At 47.4% G+C, this 6,595-nt stretch overlaps 1 long non-coding RNA gene across 1 annotated transcript in view; it reads left to right on the forward strand.

Moving 5' to 3' along the window:
• LOC309532214 overlaps positions 1-4,709 on the forward strand; it is a 41,234-nt gene extending 36,525 nt beyond the window's left edge. Inside the window, exon 2 of the long non-coding RNA XR_014219659.1 lies at positions 383-4,709. This is a non-coding gene — a long non-coding RNA (uncharacterized lncRNA). The remainder of the gene's footprint in view (positions 1-382) is intronic.
• The last annotated feature ends 1,886 nt before the right edge of the window (positions 4,710-6,595 follow it).

The following is a 6,595-nucleotide window of genomic DNA, read 5'->3' on the forward strand; positions in this document are numbered from 1 at the left end:
AAGCCTTGCTGTGTCAACCTCTCTTAACCTTCCTTCTTGCCTAGGCTTTTCCCTCTCTATTTGTCTCTGTCTATGTACACACCCGCACGCTTCACACCCCTCCTTTATTCCACTATTTCTTCTACTTTTCTGCAGAGAGAATAATAGTTTATGACCGAGTGAGACTTGGAACTTGTCACTGCCGGGAGGGAGTGGCCTTCTCAGTCCATGTCCTTTGGGAAATTCCTCCTCTTCCTCCTTAGACTTTGCACTGTTGTACCCTCGCCCCTTCCCTTTCTGCTGCAAAGAGATCCATTTGCATCTTGTTAATACACAGAGTCACAGAATTGCAGAGTTGGAAGGGACCCTGAGGGTCACGTGGTCCAACCCCCCTGCAATGTAGGAATATGCATCTGCCCCATATAGGGATTGAACCTGCAGCCTCAGCACCAACTATCCAGTGACTTAAGCTTTGGTTTCTGGAAAGCCCCTCTTTGAGGGCTCCTCCACTGTTGTTGCCTCCCCCCCCCCCCTTCTGCCTGTGTGTCTGGGACTGAATTTCCCAGTGGTGCATGTTTAAATAACCTGTAAATACATCTTTCAAATTTCAAATTTTTGCTAACTTCACTAGGCAGGGCAGCATCCCAAAATTAATGCGAAGGGGAAGAATTGCCCATCTATTTGGACACAGGAGTGACCAAGATGGGGTGTTTTAATGGATGGCACAGTGATGGCAGCAGGACCAAATCTGTGCAGACATGCCAGGGGGAGCGGTGTTGGCTCTTCCAGCCCCCGCCTCTCCCTGCCAACCTGGTTTCCCCCATCCAGGGAAGCAGCAATGATGTTGCCCCTCCACACCAGACACTATTGAATACTGTAGAACTGGGGGGGGGGGTGACAATTTTTTTTTTTGTGTGTGTGTGCGTGCTGTGTTGATAACAAGGCTTATGGTTGATGATTGCTTGTCCTCCTTGACACCTTTTGACGACAGCCTTGGAGACGGATGATAGGGTTTTGTTTTGTTTCCAGAGGGTTGAAGGTAGAATGGCAGACAAATGGTGGCCCGTGATGGATCCTCATTCCTGGCGTTGTGTCTGATCGCAGGTTTTTGTAGGTTTTGGCTGTCAAGAACTGCTCAAAAACCAACTTCTCAAAAATGTATTGCATCGACTGAAGACAAAGGAATGAGTGTCAGTGCCATGGAAAACGATAAGTCAACCATGCCACTTTCAACTCTCTTCTTAAGAACTATTTTCTCTCTCCAGGTTGTCTAGCTCTGCCCAGTTTTGAAAGAAAAACTTCCCCATGGGACAAAAGACGTACTTATTCACCAATGGAAGAGAAACCTCTCCATTTTCTTAAGGGGAGTTAAAAAGTAATTGGAGAGCGTTTTTTCTTCTTATGGTGAACACATAATGTCTTTTGCCTATTCTCTGCTTCCAGCCTTAATTTTACACCCCATTTGTTTTAATGCATTTTTAGCTGATTTGTATTACCTCGTGACACATTCTCTGACTTCTAGGGTAGCAGAAGCAGAAGATACGTCATCCCAAATGACGTCCGTAGGAGAAACTCTTGCCGTCCCTGTAGGGTTCAGCTTGTCAAGTGGACTTGGGTGCAGAATTAAAGACGTCCTGTTTCTCCTTTGGGTTGCCAACTACTTTCCTAACAGAGAGCAGAGAAATATGCAGGAGCAAACTTCCCAATCACTGTGACTTCATGACTGGCAGTGTGGGGATTAATTTATCTGTAGCGCTTCCCCTGTCATGCAGCTGTTCAAAGACATGAGAGCAAGACTTTGTGTCGAGTTAGTTAATCGAATCTCAGCTCCCCGAACCTTTTTGCTAGGGTTAAACTTTAAGAGTATGTGGATTAGTCCAAATAACTTCTGAGCATGTGCAGTGCCCCTTCCTACTGGGTAATCTGAAATAGGCCTCTTTCACATATCTGGGATTACATGGTAGGTCTTTCAAGATAAGAGGCTTACTTTTGGAGCAGGCTTGACTCTCAGGACAGGGCCCTGCTGGGGAAAGGAGTTGGCAACCCTTGACTTTGCTTAGATTTCACTGGGGTTGGTTAGATCATCCCAGTTTTTCAAAATCTCACTCTTTTCTTCCAAACCTGCAAGCTAGTCTGAATGCTGTAAATAAGGAAACAACACTTGGCGCATGCACGCCCTCTCTCTGTCTCTCGCACACACAAGTTCTTCCTCTTCACAGCTTTGCTTTCCACACCACGTTCGCCCCATCAATGCTGTTTGTTTTCAATAAGAGCAGGAACTGTCTTAGGCAGCCTGGGAATTCAACACCAGAGACGACTTAAAAGAAATAAAAAAGAAAGAGTCTCTTCCCTGAGGGAAGCAGCTAGGATATCATCACCATATCAAGCAGCCATGCCGGCGCTGGAGCTGTGTGTATCAGGCAGTTGTGACAACTTCACCTGTTTTGCCATCTCTGTGCTGGCAGAGAGGGAGAAGAGACAAGCGAGGAAGCCTCTTATCATACCGTTAGTATCAACCAGATTCGGATTTCTGAAAATACCAGGCTGCATTGCCGCCATTTTATTTATTTTTTCATGCATTTACTTGAGCCCTGTGCAAATAAGAAAGAGCAAGCCTGCTTTGGAGCGTAAGTATGTAATGTTTTGGTTGCTTCAACCAATTGGCCAAAGGGGTCTCCCTAATAGCAGGTGCTCCTCTTCTTGGTTGCTTGTCTCCCTTCATACATTTTTAGGTTTGCCCCTAAGGTGGTCACATTTTTAGGTGTACGCTGCAACCGTAGGTGTACACGAGCAACTGTAGTATGGTGTTCATAGCATGTTTTGAATCTGTGTGTCATCTGAGTGCTCTTGTCAAGGAACTGTGATTGGCAGCGATTACCTGGCGAGTGTGCCCTCAGTAGCAAACTCAGATTTGCCTTTATGTAATGTATGAAACAGCCCTACGGGCCTGGTCCTTGCTGTGTTGAGCTGGTGAAGTCCTCTTTCTATTCTTTTGAGCTTTGAGGATCCAGCTCCCCTGATCCTCCCTGGGAGAGCTCAGGTGGGCAAGAAATTGCCTTCCATTGGAACCCCTGACCGGCCGATGATCAGAGGACAAATGAATATATCTGGAAGAGCTCTTGGTTTTCATGTGTGCAAATATTATTTCCCCTTGATCTTCATTGATTCTGGATGCTGGAGGGGAAGGAAATGGACCACTCTTCTTCTCCAGAGTACAGCTGAAAAGAATTAACATCCAAGGGAAGGAAATCTTTGCAATGCATTAAACTCCTAAGACTGCAGCTATCCATTTCATCCAAAGGTTCTTATATTCAGAAGTGACTTCAATTCATTTTAAAATGTGGAGCGTAGGCTGCAGTTCTTGAACCACCTCCTCAAAAGTTGGTCAATGGCCATTGGGATGTGTTCCTGTTCTGATGCTTTCATGCAAAAACGTCGTGTAGAGCATGTGACTTGAAGACGGCAGCCAAAGGTTGCAGTTCTCTTAAGCACGCTTCAGAGGTGAGCTCAGTTGGAAGTGACTTCCATATACAGCACTCATTCTGCGCAACAGCCAGAGGTGTGCAGCCCAATCTGCACCAACAACTGAAACCTGTGAGTCCATTAAGTTCCGGATGAGCCCTGAGATTTGGATCAAAACACTCATCCACATTGGCTGTAGTGTGTCTGCTTCTACATAAGGGATTCCCTTCATGTTGTATCAAGACAATTGTGTTAGTTCCTGGGGGAGTTAGGCTCACAGGTGTGCTGCTTTTGAAATTTGCCCTGTACACAAACACACCCCTCTTCTTCCCTTTAGTGTCCAAATCTCAAATAGATCATTTCTACATATTTATCGCAAGTCTCCCCACACCAAACAAATGAAAGTAGCTCTGTCTAGTCCACTCTATTAAACCTTTCTCTCTTCTCTGTATTGAATCTCAGCTCAGTGTTGATGGAAAGAATGTGTATTTTTAAAGTGTTAAAATGAGTTGATTATTTTTTTTTTGAAAGGGGAAAAAAACCAACAGCATTTTACGCTTAACAAACCAGAATCGAGAAACAAACTCGCCTATAGCCTGATAACATATTTAAGTCTTATGTGCAATAATAACTTCTGAACTTTATAGCGTTAAACATCGTGTTCAAGTGCTTTGATTTCAGTTTGTATATTTCAGTGCTGCAAGTGTATCTCGGTAATTCTAGACGATTAAAAATGAAACAACAACAAAAAGTGTTAGAACGTATGTGTGTGCATATGGTGGGCGCTGGAACACCAGCGGGGGCAAGCCTGCCCAAGTTGAAATCCTACTGCGGCCTTTGCTAGTCTCGTGCCCTCCGGATATCCACTTTGGACTACAGTTCCCATCAGACCCTGCGTGGGCCTGATGGGAGTCCAGGACATTCGGAGGGTGCCATGTTGGCAAAAGCTGTCCAGTTGGTTCCAATGGGAAAGTTTAAACACTTCCTTCCACCGAAATAGTTCTGGGACTTTAAAGAGCTCAACTTGGGCGAGACCTTGCCCCCCAGGCTCCTTCTGTTCCTAGGGCGCCCTCTCCCCTCCCTCCCAGCTGTGACACTCCTGTATCGCTTTCCCAGCGGCTCCCTGGGAAACTGTTTCACATTGTCGGTTCTCTGCCTAATAACTTAACTTACTTAACCTAAGGAAACAAGTACACACGTACACCATTCCAAGAAATGAAATACAACCTTATTTTTTAAAAAAAGAAAATAAAAATTTATAAACATCACTCCGTTGTGGTTTGTAATGGCACTGGGGAGGGGATTGGGATCGGGGAAGAGTTTGAGAAGACGGAAGGGTGCTGACGTCTGCTAGCAAAAATGCCCACCTGTTGGGCTTCACCTAGCTGTGGCACTTCCAAGATGAATCCCCACTTCTTGCCGTCTGCTAGCTTAGGAAAGGCATTTCTGTGATTTGAGCTGGGAGGCGGCCTCAGAACTGCTTTGGAGGGGCAGAACAGCTCAATGGGCGTATGCAGTCATATGGGTAAATGTGGAACTCCTAGAGCAGAGATGGCGAGGGTCTGGTCCACAGACCAAATGTGGCTCTCATGGCACACCCAAAACTTTAGGCCGTGTCCATTGCAGGCCCGAGCCAGCCTCAAGTAAGCGCCTAAACTACAGTTGCCGTGTTTCAAAAAGTAAAAACCAGGACAGCCCAAAAGTTGTTGAGCCTTGACACTCTTCCCATCAGCCTGGAGTGCTTTTCAAAGCATCTCCCCCAACACACCCCAGAGCACATCTTGCAGGAGGGTTGGGGGAACCAACAGGTTTCCAGATTTGGGTGGGCTACAACTCCCTTCATCCTCAGCAACTGGCCGTGCAGGTGGGAGGTGGCGTCCACTAAACTGCTGGGCCACAGGTTCTGCATTCCTATGTTGCAAAATGTTCACCTGGTGGAGAATCTGCTCTACCTCGATGGTAGCATTCGGAAGCAAGTACTGTGCAGCTCTCTGCCATCCACACTGCAAAGCTCCAATGCTCCTGGCAGTCCTAATGATTGTGAGAGAATAAGAGGCAACAAAGGCTGTCCTTGCTCTGCCAGATAAGCAGTCCTGGCTTGCTGGCGAGGATTCGGTTTTCTGCTCTCACATAAAGCCACAAGGAAAAAGGGAGCGATGCCAACTCGAAATGGGAACGAAGCGTTGAGTCGCCGCTGCAGAACGCCAAAGGCCTCTTCCTGCTGCAGTGTGGGCACATTGCTCACTGTCACTCTGCGGCGGCTGTTGGCAGGCCGCGAGCCAACAAAGCCACAGAGGATTTTTCTCTCTCCTTGCTTTCCCATTATCGCCAGGCCAAGACTTCGCAAGTTGCAGCTGTCCCCTCAGCTGCCTGCATTTCTAGGCCCACTTCCAGGGCCTGAACAGTGACGGGCTTGTTTGCCGAGGCTTCGCACGGACAGCACCTGCAGAGAGGGTTAACTCCTTGGCTTCTCAGGGGCTCGTGCCATGTTGCATTTTGTACGAAGAAAATAGGTTTCTGGACACCAAAGGCACGCAACTCCCACTTTTGCCTATTGAGCATGCCAGGTCAGTCCTAGTATGGCAGCAAGTTGAGGCGACCTGCTTAGAGCAGGGCCCAGGATGAGGGTGGTGGGAAATCAGGTGGCACATCCCATTTTGCCGGCCGAGGCAAAAGGGAAATGTATAATAATAATAATTTATTATTTATACCCCGCCCATCTGGCTGAGTTTCCCCAGCCACTCTGGCTGGCACCCAATTGAGTGTTAAAAACAATCCAGCATTAAATAGTAAAAACTTCCCTAAACAGGGCTGCCTTCAGATGTGGCCCTGAACCCTTACCTGGGCTTCATGGCGGCTGCTGCAAAATGACAGCAGGTCCCAGCGAGAATTCACTGAAATCTTGCAAGATCTTGCCAGCACCTTCTGCTGTGGGGCAGAGGGAGCACTGCCTCTTGGGTTTCTGCTGCCTGAGGCGGCTGCTTCAAGTTGCCTCATGGGCGAGCTGGCCCTAGCGGGAAATAAAAGACACGAATGTCTGACTCTGACTGGAGCAGCAAGACTATCGTTCTGGGGAGCTCTGCTTCAGGTGGCAAAATGTCTTGGGCCTGCACAACCAGGAAAGGCCATTAACAGCTCACATACCAATATGGGG

Source organism: Podarcis vaucheri (genome assembly GCF_965113315.1).
Source record: "Podarcis vaucheri genome assembly, chromosome: 5".
In the NCBI taxonomy this organism is placed as follows: Eukaryota; Metazoa; Chordata; class Lepidosauria; order Squamata; family Lacertidae; genus Podarcis; species Podarcis vaucheri.